Source organism: Halichoerus grypus, chromosome X (assembly GCF_964656455.1).
Source record: "Halichoerus grypus chromosome X, mHalGry1.hap1.1, whole genome shotgun sequence".
In the NCBI taxonomy this organism is placed as follows: Eukaryota; Metazoa; Chordata; class Mammalia; order Carnivora; family Phocidae; genus Halichoerus; species Halichoerus grypus.
The window spans coordinates 22717040-22735656 of NC_135727.1; the positions used below are offsets into that span (position 1 = coordinate 22717040).

The 18617-nt window shown below is 36.0% G+C and overlaps 1 long non-coding RNA gene across 1 annotated transcript in view; it reads left to right on the forward strand.

Moving 5' to 3' along the window:
• The window catches only part of LOC144380486 (uncharacterized), a 429182-nt gene extending 416339 nt beyond the window's left edge, over nucleotides 1-12843 (forward strand). Inside the window, exon 3 of the long non-coding RNA XR_013444653.1 lies at nucleotides 12749-12843. This is a non-coding gene — a long non-coding RNA (uncharacterized LOC144380486). The remainder of the gene's footprint in view (nucleotides 1-12748) is intronic.
• The last annotated feature ends 5774 nt before the right edge of the window (nucleotides 12844-18617 follow it).

Here is an 18617-nt window from a genome sequence, read left to right on the forward strand (position 1 = left end):
AAAGAAAAAAGAAAAAGAAAAAAAGAAAAAGAAAACGATAAAAACAAAGAAAACAGAACAAAACAAAACAAGGAGAATGTGATCAAATATGATCAGGCTGGTGCATAGATCTGTGCCATACACTAGATTTTGGGTGTATTTTGATCTGTTAGAAGAAAGTGCCTTTCAAAATTTTAAAGAAAGGAAAATATTTACAAAAATAAGGGTTAATACGATGAAGGAATGGAATATGAGTGTAAAGATGAAAATTTTAAAAGATTTTATAAAAGGAATTGATAAGATAAGAAGTTGTTTGAAAAAAGAAAGAAGGGGATTTAAAAAAGAAAAAAGAAAAAAGAAAAGGGAGAGAATGTGATCAGGCAGGAGACTGGAACAAAGCCATACACTAGAATTTAGGGTATATTTTGATCTTTTAGAAAAAACTGTATCTCAAAATTTTAGAGGGAGAATGACATATATATATATATATATATATATATATATGCCAAAAATAAGGGTAACTACTATGAAGGAATAGAATATGACTCTAAAAATGAAAAATAAAAATGTTTTTTAAAAAAGGGATTGATAAGATGTTGGTTGAAAAAGGGAAAAAGAAAAATTCAAAAAAAAAAATTCACTTTGAAAGACTAAAGAATCATGATTAAAAAAGCCATGAATTCTATGTGCAGTATTTCCCTAGCGCTGGAGTTCTGCCGTTCTCATTGATCGGTAAACTTGGTCTTGGCTGGCTGTTCTTGTTGATCTTCTGGGGGAGTGGCCTGTTGCCATGGTTCCCAAATGTCTTTGCCAGAGGTGGAATTGCCCTGCCCTTGCTGGTCCGGGCTAAGTAATCTGCTCGGATTTGCTCTCAGGAGCTTTTGTTCCCTGAAAGCTTTCCGTACAGCGTTGGAGGATGAGAGTGAAAATGGCAGCCTCCCAATCTCCGCTCCAGAGGAGCCGAGAACTCAGGGCCCCACTCCTCAGTGTGCCCCCAGAGAAAAGCAGGCAATCACTCCCATCTCCCTGGTCTCCAGCCACACTCTGTGCTCACTCAGTCTGTGATCGAGCATTTCTATCTCTGGCACACGACCCTGTGTGGAGTCTCCAAACCCAGCAGATCCCTGTGGTGCGCTCCCATGCTGCACCTCCTAGGGGAGGAAGGGGAGTCTCCCCGGATCTGCCACTTGTTGGGTCCCTGCTGGAAGAGCAGTGGCCCAACTGTGCCGCGGATCATGGTTTATGGCAACCCTGAGCTGAGAGCCCACTCCTTGGCTCTGTCTTTGCAGCCGGCTTCCCCGCTCCCTTACCTGGGAGCTCTGCCTCAACCCCAGTTTTTCTGTGACCCCGAGGGTCCTGAGACCCCACTGTCCTGTGAGGGTTCCACCCCCTGCTTAGCCACTGGATGACGTCTCTCAGTGGAGCTGATTTCTAAAAGTTCCGATTTTGTGCTCCGCTGCTCTATCACTTGCCAGAAGCGGCTGATGGTGGCCCCCTCCCCCACCATCTATCCTCCTGAATATTGCCCCACATTCACTTCTCCGCTTGTCCTACCTTCCAGAAAGTGGTCGCTCTTCTGTTCAGAGAGTTGTTGCTATTCTTTTCTTCGATCTCCAGAACAAGAATACATTTGCATTTCTCAATGGGATATTTTTTATATTTTGGGTAGGACATTTGTTCTTTCTGCAGCATTCTCCCACATACTGCAGGATATTTAGCATCCTTGGTCCCTAGATACTAAATATCAGAAGGAGCCCCTAGTCATTGTGACATACAAAAAAGTATATACACATTTACAAATTCACCTTCAAGGGGAGATACTGTTCATTGTTGAGTAGCAGTGGTATAAATGGTATGGGAAAATTTGTAGGTTTGTAGGTGTTCAGAATGGTTTGATCCCTACCCAGCTGAATTCCTGGAACCAGACGAAATCCAGGTCTCCTATTCCTCCATCATCTTGCTCCCCCCTCTACTTTTCTGGGTTTTATTCATAGTACTAATATGATGAAACCTGTGGGGTCGCTCAGGGGCATAGGCGGTGGCAGTACCCCAAGCCAATATATTCTTAATAGAACAACTCTATGATCCAGCATAATACACGTCATTGCAAATGGCAGGATTTCATTATTTTTGATGGCTGAATAATAGTCCATTATATATATATATATATATATATATATATATATATATACCACAACTTCTTTATCCATTCACCAGTCAATGGACAGTTGGGCTCTTTCCATAGTTTGGCTATTGTTGATAATGGTGCTATAAATATTGGGGTGCATGTATCCTTTCAAATCAGTATGTTTGTATCCTTGGAGTAAATAACTAGTAGTGTAATTGCTGGATCATAGAGTAGTTCTATTTTTAACTTTTTGAGGAACCTCTATACTCTTTTCCAGAGTTTTTTCTTTGGGAGGGTAGGGGCAGAGGGAGAAGGGGAGAAGGGGCAGAGGGAGAAGGAGAGAGAGAATCCCAATCTGGGCATGGAGCCCAACATGGGGCTCAATCTCACAACCCTGAGATCATGACCTAAGCCAAAATCAAGAGTTGGACATTTAACTGACTAAGCCACGCAGGCACCTCTGATACCTATTTTTTAAATGCTTTTTTATAATTTAAAGATAGTAACTCTTCATTTCAGTTCTATCTTGAAAATGTTTCCCCAGTTTGTCATCTACCTATAATGTTTGTTTAGGATTTTTTAGTGTTAATATAAACTAAAGATCTACCAGTGCTTGTCTTTATAATTAGACCCACTGTAATCATGATCCCAAAGCCCAAGATCATTAATTATTTACAATACTGTCCTAGTGTGATTTCATTTTTTAATGTTTAAATCTTTAATCCATATGAAATTGTTTTTGATATATGATCTAACTTCGGGTTTGTGAATAGGCATTCACTGACACTGCTACTCAACAATGAACAGTATCTCCCCTTGAAGGTGAATTTGTAAATGTGTATATACTTTTTTGTATGTCACAGTGACTAGGGGCTCCTTCTGACATTTAGTATCTAAGGACCAAGGATGCTAAATATCCTGCAGTATGTGGGAGAATGCTGCAGAAAGAACAAATGTCCTACCCAAAATATCAAAAATATCCCATTGAGAAATGCAAATGTATTCTTGTTCTGGTGATTATAATTGCCAAATTTATCATAGAATAAATTTCCAAAGATTATATATATGTATATATACACACTCTTTTGTGTCATCTACTACCTCTGTATTTTAAGTGATCCTTGTTTAATCACATTAAATTGTCATTTCATTACATTTTTCTCCCTCTGTCTAAAATCCCATGGGTACCTTCTTCAAGTATTCTTTAAAATGAATAGTTTTGTCAAATTCTATCTTTTCACTTATATAATTTTACATAATGTTGTTTCAAATGTGCCATGTAGCGAACAAATATTTTAATTTTGTTTTTATAATTTATATAAAAGTCAATGTCTTTTATAAGGAATTATTTTGGTAACATATTTGTTTTGACTTCTAATACTATCTTATTTTTTTATGTTTCTTTATTTTTCTCTGATAATCTAATCATCTTTTTTGGTTGCTTTATATTTAAGAATTTGGAAGTTACATATCCTATTTTTATTGTGATAGCTTAAAGGATCAAAATAAAAACGGGTGGATGAGTTGAACAATATTAACAGAATAAGAAAAAAACATTAAATGGGTAACTAGTATGGTCTAATTAATATGCATATTTAAATTGTATTTTTTGTGTATCGATTTGGAATAGATTTTAGAAATGTAAATAATCTTTCTTTCATTCACAGTTGGTGGGGGTATATGATCTTTGAAAGATGATATAACAGTATCCAACAATATAAATGTACATACCTTTTGCCTTGCCCATGTCTATAATTCTGTTTTTTCCCTAATATTTTAATGAGCTATTCTGTGACCTATGAAGAAATGATCAAGGATTTTAAAATCTCACTTTCATTCAAGAGAATATAAATGGGATTTTATCTTTCCTATAGTATAGTTGATGGGATTTTTAATGGTAATTTGGGATGTTTTTAAGCATTAGAACTGGTTATTTGTAATTTCACATAAATTTTTAGGATTGAGGTCAAATTTTAGAAACTTCTATCAAGATTTTTTCTTATATGATCCATAAGATTTGGGCTAATTTTCCACAGACTAGCTTCTAGTCTTCCCACGCATTTCAAACCTTGCTTTTCCTCTACTTCTGATGGCAGATGCCAGAGAGCATGGGCATATTTACATTATCATGTAATCTGTGCTCTTTTATGCTATGACCAAGAATACTGGCATAATAGGTACCACAAGTATTCCTGGAAGCCATTCCTACACTGGGATGGCTACTAACAACTATATATGGAAATAACTGTGAACAATAATATGTATGAGTGTGTATAACATATTGTACTATAATATTTATGATATAAATTATATATGTAGTAAAGAACATATATCCCAGTAAACTGAAACAAAATATATCCCCAACTCACTTTTCCTTTAGGTGACTCCCCCAAATGCCCATGGTTACTTCAATGTCACTGACACAAGGGGAAGTTTAACAAAGGAGATATTGAAGAAGAAAGTAACTGTACCTAAAATATCTTATTTTTGCCTCCCCCCCCCAAAAAAAACATAGGACCTTATAAACAAATTGCTAGGGCTATTCCTTCTAGTGTCTTGGGAGGAGTCTGGGCATGTGAAAGGACTTAAAGCTCAAATTTCATGAGCTTCATTATAAATCTGTCTCTGACTACTTATACTCTTCATTTTTCCAGGTTCTTTACCTGCTGTTTGTTTTATAGGATACCCTCCAAATTCTCAAATTCATTAAGTTGACTCATATCTTGATTGACTAGTTATTTTTTTTTAGGTAGACTAATTAGGCAGTATACTTTCTCATTCTTGAATATCTGAATATCTATATTTCTGCTGTCCTTAGAGGTATATAATAGCTTGTCTGGTTATAGAACTCGATTGCCATTTTCTTTTTCTTCAAAATTCCATAGTTATTATTCAGTTGTTTCCCAGCCTTTAATGTTATGAAAGATATGGCAAATAAAATTATATTTGTTTTTCTTTTTAGGTACCTGTTTTCAATTTGCTTGTTTTCTTGTTTGTTTGTTGGTATGGATATTTAAAGGATATAAGAGTTTTCCTTTTTCATTAATGTTAAAAAGTTATTCATAGGCATGGATTTACTCAGCAAGTCCTTCCTTTCTACAAACTGTTTTTAAATGTTTTTTTTTTTTTTTAAAGGGAGACCAGCACCTGGGTGGCTCCAGTTGGTTAAGCATCTGACTTTAACTCAGGTCATGATCCCAGGATCCTGGGATCAAGTCCTGCATCAGGCTCCCTGCTCAGCCAGGGAGGCTACTTCTCCCTCTCCCTCTGCCTGCTGTTCCCCATGCTTGTGTAGTCTCTCTTTCTCTGTCAAATAAATAAAATATTTTTAAAAATCTTAAAAAAAGGGAGACACAGAAAGAAAACGGAAAGAGAAAAAGAGGGAGAAAAAAGGGAAGAGAAAGAAAAGGAGGAAAGGGAGGGGTGATATTAAAGAGGAGCCTTCAGCAGGACACCAAAGAAACCCTCTAAATGTGTGGCAACATTTAATAGCTGAAGAACACCTTAGTGATTTGAATCCACATAGATATTTAAATGTAAATGTTATATAATCCTTTACTTACCAGGACAAGCATACAAACTGACAATCTGACCAAGGGTCTCAACTATCACCTCTCTATACCTATTGAATTTATTTTGTTTCAAAACAGAACATTTTTGAGGCACCTGGATGGCTCAGTTGGTTAAGCATCTGCCTCTTGATTTTGGCTAAGTCATAATCTCAGGGTCTTGGCATCTAGCCCTGCTTTGGGCTCTGCGCTCAGTGGGAAGTCTGCTTGAGAGTCTCTCTCTCTCCCTCTCCCACTACCCCTCCCCCCCAAAAAATCTTTAAAAAAACAGAACATTTTTTTGCTGAAGATAAAATGGCTTCTAATATGGTAACCATATAAACATGAAAAAACTAAAATGCCTGAATCAAATAATAATACAACTTTGGATAAATATTAAAACTCCCCAGCACATAGAAGTTTTATTTTTCTAGCCCCTTTTCACTGGGATATATGCAGGATCAGAATGAAGTTTTACATTCTTTATGGCTTGCCCAGCATGTGCATTCCCAAAATAACAGGGCTATTCTAATTCCGGTCCCCTAAGTAATAAAACCTTAATTTTTTCTGTGAATCTGGACTCCCTAACAAAAACAAATTTATTCCTGATGTCTATTATGCTGATGCCAGAAAATATGTCATGAACTTTGTGAACATGAAAAATGATATGAGAAAGATGCTGCTTTCTTCCACCATGCAAAGACTAATATAAAATTGCTTATTTGGTAATTTTTAAAAATATTTTATTTATTTATTTGAGAGGAGAGAGAGAGAGAGAGAGCATGAGCAGGGGTGGGGCAGGGAGGGGCAGAAGGAGAGGGAGAAGCAGACTCCCTGCTGAGCAGGGAGGCTGCTGGGGCTTGATCCCAGGACCCCGAGATCAGGACCTGAGCTGAAGGCAAATGCTTGACCAACTGAGCCACCCAGGCACCCCACTTATTTGGTAATTTTAAAGATTTTTTTCCTAAATAATTTTTCTTTTACTTTCAGCTAGCCAAACTCTGACAATATTTGCAAAGGGCAATTTTCTTTCCTTTTCTGAAAATTTCCTTTAACAGTACCTACCTATCTACCTATTCAAACATTTATACAGAATTATTCACCTGAATATTGGTGAATTATAACTGCCTAAGTGCAGAGGAAAACTTGAATTATGGCTAAAACATGATACTGACAAAACCTTAATTTTTTATAAAGAGGTATTAAGAAGTAAATGTCTTCAGTTAGACCTAGATTTAAATCCCTGTTGTTTCACTTCCTAGCTGAGTGACTTGGGACAAATTACATAATTTTCCCAGCCTTTGCTTTCTGATCTATAAAGTGGGGACAAAAAAGTACCTATTCCATAGGGTTTTATGAAAATTGAATGAGACTATGCATGAAATGTGCTTATTAGTACATAGCCTGTCCCACAGTAAATGCTCAAAAAGTACTTTTAATATTATTAAAATATTCTTCAAGCTCATTAAAAAAGCCATTTAAATTATTATTATTTTAAATTTTCTGATTAGCTGGTCCATTTACAAGTGGATTGTTTTCTATACATGGCCAGTGACATAGCTAACTGATTTACTCATGTGATGGCAGTCCAGTTAATCCTTTCTACTAAACTTTCAACTAGCTGGCTTAACCCAAAGTTTTTCAGCCAGGAATTTATTGAAGCAGCTTATAAAATTTCTCTTTAATTTCCTATCTGTCTTGCCCAAACAGTATATGGGAGTTTGTGGCTTCCAGCCACATTGGTTTGAGTTATCCAGCAAGTCTTGACTATAGACCACTGCTTATTTCTGATGGTGACCTAGCTGATATTCAGTCCAGTAGTAATCTGATCAGAATTTATGGGTGCTTTGAGGAGACTGAGTTCCTGATAGAAATTTGTCTGAATTCCTATAGGCATTACCATGATACTTGCTCCTGGTACCAGGAAGTATTAGTTATTATTGTAAGTACTGTATTTTTGAGTATGAGCTAAAGTTGTGCTCCATAGGCCTCTGCATATGGACACAATTTTAGCTCACACTCAAAATGGATAGACTATGCCCTTGGCCTATGGCTTTTCCCAGCAGAGCTGAATCTGTAATATAAACTTTCATTGGCCAGGTATTCTGTAACACAGCTTCTCAACCGGTCAGCACTTGTGAACATCTAGAGCTTAATAATAATAATAATAATAATAATAATAATAATCTATTGGGTACTCATTATGCACCAAACACTACAAAGATCATTTACTTGTATCTTCACAACAGCCCTCTGGATTAGAACTCTTATCATATCCCCATTTTACAGATGGGGAGATGGTGAATCAGCATGAATTTCCCAAGATCTGTGCTAGTAATTGATGGAGCTGAGTTTTTCAACCTGGTTCTCCAAGGCTTTAGAACATGGTGTTTTCACAATACTACTATCACCAGAATACTAGTGTTTATATTGCCCTGTAATTATGAAACACTGAAAGATACTAAAGTGCCTTTTGAACATCAAAGCAAGGCTGCTTGTTTTTCCAAATTAGCAGTGTATACCTTATGTATAAATTATTTCCTAGAAATACAAATATAAGTACAAATAGTAATTTATTATTTTTTATATTTATATTACAATGTAATAAGGGCTATACTACCAGTTTGAACAAAGAAATTTCAGAGTACAGACTGGTAGTAGTACTGCAATTGGACCTGATAATGCCAGGAATAAGTCTAAGCAAAGAACAGGGGGAAGGGAGTTCCATCGAGGGAAAATATGAACAAAAGGTCAAAAAGATATATTCACATAGATGGCATGTTTCAGGAAAATGACAAGTAATTTGTTGTGGTTGGAGCAGAATATGTATTGAAAGTTGAAAGTGTGAGAAAAGGAGAATAAATTGTGAAGGGGCTTGGATGTTATATTAGCAATAGTGTGTGTGTGTGTGTGTGTGTGTGCGTGTGTGTGTGTGTGTGTTTTGGGAGATGGTTATGGCTAGAGCCAATGGGAAAGAATTTGAGTGATAATATTAGGCATTCAATATAATCCTTGATTTACTGCTTACTTTATGATCTTGGAGAAGTTACTTAATGTTATTAGCCTCAGCTTTTTAGAAATAGAGAATACAGGCTCTACCTCACTCTGCAACCTCTTCTGAACTGATTATTAACTTGATTTGAATATACCAATATTCAATCACGTTATATGAGTAGCAATTTACTATATTTGCACAAGCAAACCTATGAACCAAATTCTCCTAAGTTGAATAATATCTAACTTATTTCTCTACTCATGTGAGCCCTGGATGTACACTAATGTGACAGAGTATAAAGAGGAATAAATTATATTGAAATAATAACTCAGATACCAAGGGATGAACCTGATGGACGATTACTAAGAACATCATTTCATGAATACAGACATATGTTTATCATTCATTTATCTGTACATTCATCCATTCATTCATCCAATGAACATGTAACAAATACTTACTATATGCCAGGTGCCATGTTAAGTGACAGTGATTCAGAGATGTCTAATAAATGCTTCCTCTTCTCACAGAGTTCTCTTACATTCTAATTGCATGTAGCACATGATTCATTTCAGCCACCTATAGAGTATTCTTATACACATTATTTTACTTCTCAGGAAATGTATGTACTCAACAATGTACACATACCACCCGTATGTTTTAAGATTTTTTTTTAAAAGCTCATACTGAATGTCTAAGCATTCTGTGAGCCCATTATAAGCATCCAGTACTTATTGTTCAAATTTATTCTTTAGTCTGAATCCTGAACCTCTCAATAATCTCTTTCAAGAATGCCTTTACCTCTTTGTCTGCTGGAGGGAGGTCACTCTAAGTGCATTTTAATGTGTGCCGGAAAAAAAGGCAACATAGCTGAAGGCTGATTGAAAATCTGATCTTCTCTCTAATGTCACAAGGACATCCTGAGACAATGACTGAAGAGCTATGCACTAGTACCCAGCTGGATCCCTGATACTTACATTGACAGATGCATTATCAACAGAGACATTGATTTAGAATGAATTAAGTAACCAATTTCCATCTTCAAGACTCCAATTCCATTTTAGCACCAGGAGATATTAACCAGTATTCTTGTAGGTGAACCTTGATTGTGTTAAGGAGGGTGCCTGGATAATTGGAGGGAGCCAGGATAGGAAATTAGAGTTCTAAGTTTTATTCCCATCTCTAGCCTGCTGGGTCACCTTGAGAAACACATATCACGACTGAGTCTCAGTTTCTAAAAATCAAATGTTACTTTCTATAATCCTGAAAGAATTTTTAGATTACTTACTTGCTATATATATAACTCTCTCAAGGTAAGTATATGCAAGGAATTGCTGTAGATGCAAGATTTTGTAAATTATTGAAATGAAACACTGGGTTGGCCTTGAAATATACTACTTTTCATTTGTATAGCTAGCAAACTAAAGAGAAAAGTGAAGCACTTAAATGCTCTCATTTCCAGCATGATTCCAGCAGAACAGATTGATTGAGCATGGCAGAGGAGGAAGGGAGAATAAATCTTATGTACAAAGTCATTGTAAGGCATACAAAAATATTAATATTGTGTAAAACTCTTCTGGGTATAATTGTGCTACTTTAAATATTTTAAAGACATTTTGATGCTATTTGTCATCAAAAAAATTTTAAACAAGGATGCCTGGGTGACTCAGTCAGTTGAGTGTCTGCCTTCAGCTCACATCATGATCCCAGCATTCTGGGATCGAGTCCTGCATTGGGCTCCCTGCTCAGCAGGAAGCCTGCTTCTCCCTCTGCCTGCTGCTCCTGCTGCTTGTGCTTTCTCTCTCTCTCTGACAAATAAATAAAATCTTTAAAAAATTTTTTAAACAACAAAGGTGTAACCAGAATTATGTTGAGTCAAATTGTGAATATACAGTTTTACCCTAAAGTATTCTCTCTCTTTTTCTCTCTCATATATATAAATACTTAAACTAATAGCATAATTATATAGCATTTTGCAATTCACATATAAGTCAATTTATTTTAGCTAGTATTATTCTCTTTATTTCATAGTTGAAGAGATTGAAGCTCAGGGAGATTGTTATTTGCTAATATTTCCTAGCTAGGACTAAAACTTGCATTCTGCATCCACTGCTAGTGATCTGTCTGCCACAGAATGCTGTGTATACTAAATTGTGTTACAACTAAAGAAAGCTATGACACCTGAGACAGTCAAAAGATTAATTTGGGCCAAAGGTCCAAGGAAAGAAGATTTCATTACTGAAGTGGGATACTTGAAGTATGGCATTATTTATATTAGAAAACACTCAAAACACATGGAACTTTATCTTGTTTTTAACCTCATGATGATACCCATAGTTTCTAAAAATAAATGGTTCCTGATATTTTATTAGTAGTATGTTTTATAGACTCTATTTGGGGGGAGTTCCATAAAAAACAAGAACAAATACCTTTGGGAAATGTTGCATATGATATCCTTTTCTTGGAGATTCATAGTACATATTAGTAGATAAAATGTTCTGAGAAATCGTGTAAAAAGGAATTTTGTTCAAGTTTGTTAAACTTGGCTTTTCTTTATTTTTTTTAATCCAACACCTATTAAATCTCTCCTGAAACACTAATATTTATGTGAAATGCAATTTGGAAAATAGGAAGCAATAGTTCCATTTCTTTTATTAACCACATCACTCTTTTTTCTTCCATAATTATCCTTTAAGTGAAAACTAAAATAATCCAAGATAAATTGATGGTGAATATACCTGTACTCATAGTATCATTAGAGTGGAAACTTAGAGAGGCAAAGATCTGTTTTTCCTATGCTTACTAAAGTGCCTCTCACATAAAAGTTGCCCAATGGTGTTTCCATAGAATTGACATATAAGTCTGTTCTGGACGTTTTTATCGATGAGAAGAATAAAATATTTCAAGACATCTTAGAAAATTAAATAGTCAGAGATATTAGACATTTATCGTTCTAAAGGCTGAGAGCTAAAACAGTTGGCCTTTTAATATTTCCTATAATTTCATTAACAGAGATCATTTTTATGGTATCTGTCCATTGTCCTTATTCAACTCTTTAGCTTAATCAAATACTGGTTGTAAGGTAGTGACTTCTTTGTTGCTTTCTGGATATAACTCTTTTTTCAGCCTATTGGGTTAAATTGAATGTTGCTAATACTGATGTACCTATCAGAATAGAGCCATATACTCATGTGGTTTGTGGCAAGGTCTCTCTTGAAATATGAAGTCATCCCTGTTGTCTAACCTCTTGGGAAAGGGACATCTATTTCACACCAGAAACAGGAACTTAGAGGAAAAATTCTGTGTTATAGACTAGGAATCTCTCTCCTTTCAATTGATCAGGATGTCCAAGGGTATTCCTAGGTGGTGTGTTGAAAGATTTTGCCTTTTACGTGGTGGGATTTCAGAAAACATGAAATAAGAAATCTAGGCAACATGCTCTTAACGATGTAAAAGATTTTTGTGGCTGAAGTACTGATATTGCAAGACAATGAAAAGAATTGTTGCTAAGGCCCTCAAACCCTGGAAACAAGCCAGCCATGGTAGGATTCAAGAGTTGAATGTTCACCTCTCCAGTTTCATTCCTTATCTCTCACTATTTCACCAGCCTTCTATGAAACAAATTTATTAAACATATTTCAGATTCTTGAATGCATTACTCTTCTTCCCCTTTGGTACTTTCCACATTCTATTCCCTCTACTTGGAATATATTCCCTACTCCACTCTAATTTGATGAATTCCTACACACACTTCAATTCTTCCCTTCAGATGTTATTTTTTCTGGGAAGATGTTCTTGACCCCTACCTTCTCTCATTTAGGTTATAATTTGGATGTCCCTTCTGTGTGATCTCATAGCACCCTGCATTTTTGCCATCACTGCACCTGTACAACTATATGGTAAATGTCTGTTGAGTTTTTGTCTCTTACTGAACGTTGAGCTCCCTTTGGATAAGGACTATGTTTTTCTTGTTTACTGTTTTAACAGTACTTAGCAGATAGCATATTCTCAATAAATATTTGCTGAATGAATAAATCTGACATTTTATTACTTTCTTATATATTTTACTGTACTTTTTAGCTGTGATTCTTATTTTAGATTGCCAGAAGGAATGGAAAAGAGGGGAGAAGAGATTGACTCCCAGAATTACAGCATCTTGGAAATCCTGAGCAGAAGCTAGTCTAACAAGGGGAAAAGGTGAGTAGATGTTATTGTATCTCAAACTGAAAGACCAGGAACAGTGCTAATTTGCTTCTGATGATACCTGTACAAATTAGGTCTTCTCTTTTCGATTCTATCTCTTTTATTCTAAATTATGGCAATTGTTCAACTTTAATTCCAGAAAGAAAAAAACAAACAAACAAAAACAAAGAACCTATTTGTTGATCCTTAAAGAGATAAAAAAGAAGTATTTGAAAATGGCCAGCTGTTTGGCACAGTGTGAATGGAAATATCTAGAATGTGATCTATTTACATTAGGCATTTTAAAATGCATTTTCAGATGTGTGCAGTTAAAAGTTTTACCTTCCCTTCATATGAAGGTGTTATTTATTTAAAATGTTGGATAAGTTGTTTTCAAAGAAACCCCATTGTAACTTTTTTTTTCTGTCAGCTGCCCATATCTGTCTCTGGTTATTTGAGACTCTAACCTTAACCCTTAAACAAAAATGATGAAAAGAAGGAATCAACCAGGCTAAGCAGTTGACAAGGTACTGTAGGTGGGGTGCAGGGGGTCCCAGGCAGACCAGGTTTGGCCACTCGCTGCTGACAAAATCCAAAGGCAGAGAGATGAGTGGTGGTGAAAACAAGAAAATAATTTATTTCAGTGAGGCCAACACTGGGAAGACACAGACTAATGTCTTAAAGCCTGTCTCCAAGGTGCTGAAAATACTTCCAGGTTTATATAAGAAAAATGTGGAACAAAGATTGCTGGGTACATGCAGGTGAGCAGGAAAGTCCAGGTCAATCATTATCTTGGGGTCAGTCATGTGGGGTCTTGCTGGTTTAGGGCAGTCCCTATTGCCTGAGGGGGTACTTTTAGTTCCCATCAGAGAATGCCTTGTCCACAGGGTCCTTTGCCTAAATTAAGAAATAAGCTGGGAAGAAGAGCTTAATCAGTTAGAAAGTATAGACTGAGGTAAAAATGGAGGTACTTGAAGTCCTTTTTCAGTACCAGGAAGGAATGTGGGCAAAAGAAATGGTTTTTTATTTGATTATCCGACTGAAGTAAGGAGGCAGCCTTTGCTTTCTTTTTATTCATAACAATACCCAATTCCAGTGTTTTTTCATGTACAAAATGATAGCACCTCTATGGTTTGTAATGCTTCTGCCAAAATCTTCATACCTGTTGCTGATGAAAAAAATAGTACATTTCTCTGGGAAATTGCATTCAGTAATCTAATGGTTTGGTTATGAAAGAAATAAAAGAAAACAACTTCAGAAGTTTGACAGTGACATTTTTCTAGAATGATCAGACTGTGCTGATATTTTTTCCCCTTGAACTTCATACTTTATTCTCAAATATGATGAAATAGCCCAAGGTTAAATTGTTTGTTGAGTGAATTGAGGAACATTTAATTAGTCATCAATTAGTCAATCATTAAGCAAGAGCTTTGAATTTTCTGTACTATGCCTGGCCATGTGCTAGATGTTACAGAAGGTATAACAAAGTAGGACTATATTCCCAGAACTAAAATGTGTGTAATCCTGTTGGGGAGAAAAACAAGACTCACAATTAAATTCTGAGATAATTTTCCAAACTTTGAGTGCTAGGAATGTATTACAAAATGTGTTTTTATGTAAGTTCAAGAAAAGTAGAAGTCACTGCAGGCTGGAGTGGATCAGAGAAATCAGGGAAAGAGTCTCCAGAGGATGGAGTGTCCTAGCTGGGTCTTGAAAGACTGTAGTATGCTTTCACTTGTTAGAGGTTGAATGGACACTTTTCATTTGCTTAAGAAATGCATGTTTAGTTAAATATTTTAAATTACTAGAAGGAAAGGAGGTGAGCAGAGAAGAGGGGAAGACAAATAATATTCTGAGATAGAGGAGACCGACTTGATAAAGGGGCTGGCCTGTCATTTTTGTTTGTTTGAATGCAAATTATGACTATAATCTACATTAAAGTATAGGCTCATCTACCCACACTCTTCTCTTTGTGCTCATTACTTATGGAAGACTGGACAGTTTTAGAACTGTACCTTAGAATAATAGTAAACATTTATATGGCACTTGCTGTATGTCAGGAACTGTTCTAACCACTTTATAACTATTCATTTATTTCAGCCTCATAACACTATTAAGGCTTTATGGATAAAAACAAAACAAAACAAAACAAAACAAAAAAAAACAAAACTAAGTCACAGAGAAGTAAAGTAACTTGCCCAAGGTCATATAACTAGTAACTAGCAGAACCAAGATTTGAACCAGGCAGCTTGTTTCCAGTTTTTAAACACTATTCATTGTGGCTTGGGTTATACTTTATTTGCAGAACCTCAGCTGACTTCTAGGTGTATCTATATATGGTTAAATTTGTGTCCTTCATGCTTCTTTCTTTTGTTTCCTTTGAGCTCTAATTTATTTTTTCTACATATTGTATAGGCTCTGAGGAAATGTGGTGGGAGTGTTGATTCAGGGGTCAGGGAGGAGATTTTGTATGTAGGAAAAAATAGAACTTTTTCAGTATCTCTTCAATCATGATATGAATTATTGAATATTTAGATGGCTTCTTTGATTAGTCTCTAATGTAGCAGTGAGTGGAGGACTATATTAACCTACCAGCTGACTATAAGCCAACAAGGTATAACCTGTACACCCTGATTAGGACTGGGCAGGATTCTATAGCAGATAAGTGTCCCAGTAGCTCACCTACAGTGAGCAGACATTCTGAGGGGGTACAAATACTTTTCTACCAGCCTTTATCTTCCCATTTGTTTGCTCATCCTCTATCATGGAGTCTTTCCAACAAGGTTTATATTTATGAGTAATAACAGTTTCTTATATTTCACCCTCCAAAAATCTAGACCAACTACTACAAAAATACTTGATAGATAAGAGTTGATAGTACTGGATAGTAAAGCTATGTATGCCTGGTGTAGGTATTGAGGTGGGTTACCTTCAATTTCTTTTGTTTTTGAGAACCTATACCCAAAATGTAAACATTTCTGCCATGTTCCTTCACAAATTGTTTTTCTGAATTCAAATCTGAAAGGAAAAGCCAAGCACATCTGCTAGAGGCATGTCTACCCAGCATACTGCATAAGGTCTTTGCTCTTTCACCTTCCCCACTGGCTTAGACTAATGCCTACCCTCATGCTTTTCTCAGTGCTGACCCCACTATTTATACTTATTCACTAAGGAATACCATTTCACATTCCCCTCAACCTTAGAAAAGATCTCAAGGTCTGTATTCGAAATAGAAAATAGTTCACTTTCACTAAAATGCTGAGGTTCTACATCAAAATATTATTTTGTTTACTTTGCCTTTGTTTGGGAAGGCAGAGGAAGGGAATTCCACTATGCCTGTCACAGTGATTGACAGAAATGAAGCATGAAAGAGAGCAACTGTGTTTATGAGCCATGGAGGTGAAAACTAGACAAGACCTGGATCATATATTTTTAACAACTCAATACATTTCTTTCACCAATTCCCCAAATCTTTCACATTCCAGCCAGAAAAGAATGACATCAAGTTTCAGCTAGAAATGAATTTTTGTTTGTGAAGGTTGGAAAGTTATAAGACTATAAAGCATAGTTTTTTAATGAAATTGCAGTATCCTCCAGAGTCTCACTCAAACTTAGTCCTTGGGGCCATGCTATTCATATAGGAAAGAAAACCTTATAGCAAGCTCCTTGTGCTACTTCAGCAACTAAATTTTTCTGGATAGGTCTGAAACAGCTTTTTTTAATGCCAAGTTCTATATTCTTCTCTCACTGTACTAGAGGAAAATCTGACTTACTTTACTGTCCTAAACCCTCAACATTCAGAGTGGACTCAGGACAGAACTGGTTATGGTAAACATATTTTGTGGAGGAGGTTTGAGAAGTGTAGAGCTAATCAATGGGCAAACTGCCTATGTCTGATAGCCTATGTTTCATTTCTGGGAAATCCTGAGGAAAGACAGTATTTATTTTAGAAAATTAAAATACATTTTTCCTTTTAATTATATATTCCTCCACCTTAGAGATATTCTACTACCCCTTATTAAGGCAATATAGTCAAAAGAACAGACTTTTAAGCAAAACAGACAGGTTAGAAACATGGCCGTGCAAATTAGTAGCTTTGAAGTCTTGGAGAAACAATGAATAGGTCTGACTCTTTCTTCTTCTGTAAATAGCAAATAATAGTACTCATCCTGCAGGATTCTTCAGAACAAATGCCATATAAATATACAAAGGAGATACAATTCTATATCAATATAACAAATACTAAGTCTCTACTATATACATTTCCTGTGGTGATGTTTCCATTTATCCTCAAATGTGAATGATGGGTCTTAAAATCTAAGAAATGTGCTGTCAATATTTTCTTCCCTGTTTTCTCCTGTTTCTTACTTTTCACTATGGTCAATTTATTCTGGAAGCTGCTTCTAAGCAAATGCTGAATGAATTTGATTGAAATGTTACAAGGGACTCTTTTTCCCAAGGAGTTTGCTAATTATCAGTTATCAAATTAACAGTCCTCAAAAGGAGAGTGGATCCCCATGATTATAGTGTAGAACTGCACTGGATATAGATTGTAGGCACAAACATCTACATGAACAGTTAGCAAAAAGGTCTTCCCTAACTCTAATGATCTTCACTATAATAGTCCTTGTTACCTGCCCCTTTCTCCTACTATATAGCTTTTTGTGTGCCGAAGAACACAAGAGAGTAGAAGCTTTCCCAACTTCCCAAAGTAATGAACAATATCTTTATACTAGTCATGAACATAATATTACATGATACTAACTTTATAAATTGTGACACATATGCCATGCTATTTGTTCCATAACAGAGTAGAAACTGCAAAATATCCATGACTTTGAAAAAAGAAAAAGAAATAACTGTGAGCAATTTTGGATATTCCAGCTGACAATACAACTTTCAAAATATCTACCCAGCAGATGTTCTTCACTCTACCCCAGCTCTCATATATTTATTTTTATTAGTTTTTCCATATATTTATTCAGCATATTTTACTTGACACTCTTTTATGTACGAGACACTCTTTTAATTGTTGGGACTAGAACAGAGGACAAGGCAAATGAAGACTGTTCTTACGGACCTTACATTGTAGAGGGAAGACCAGACAGTAAAAGTAAACAAATAATCAGAGAAAGGCAAATACCATTATTTCACTCATATGTGGAATTTAAAAACAAAACAGATGAATATAAAGGGAAAAAAGAGAGAGAGAGAGGGAAGCAAACTATAAGAAACTCTTTAAAAATAGAGAACAGGGGCGCCTGGGTGGCTCAGTTGTTAAGCGTCTGCCTTCAGCTCAGGTCATGATCCCAGGGTCCTGGGATCGAGCCCCGCATCGGGCTCCCTGCTTAGCGGGAAGTCTGCTTCTCCCTCTCCCACTCCCCCTGTTTGTGTTCCCTCTCTCGCTGTGTCTCTCTCTGTCACATAAATAAATAAAATCTTTAAAAAAAAAATAGAGAACAAACTGCGGGTTGATGGAGGGAGGTGGGTAGGGGATGGGCTAAATGGGTGATGGGCATTAAGAAGGACACCTGTTATGATGAGCACTGGGTGTTATATGTAAGTGATGAATCACTAAATTCTACTCCTGAAACCAATATTACAGTATATATTAACTAACTAGAATTTAAATAAAAATTTGAAAAAAAAAAAAGAAAGAGTAAACAGACTGATGAGATATACTGATTGGAAGGCCCTAGTTTATATTGGGTGGTCAAAGCCTCTCTGGCAAAGTGGTATTTAAACTGAGGTATGAATGGTGAGTATAAGCCAGCCATGCTGAGAA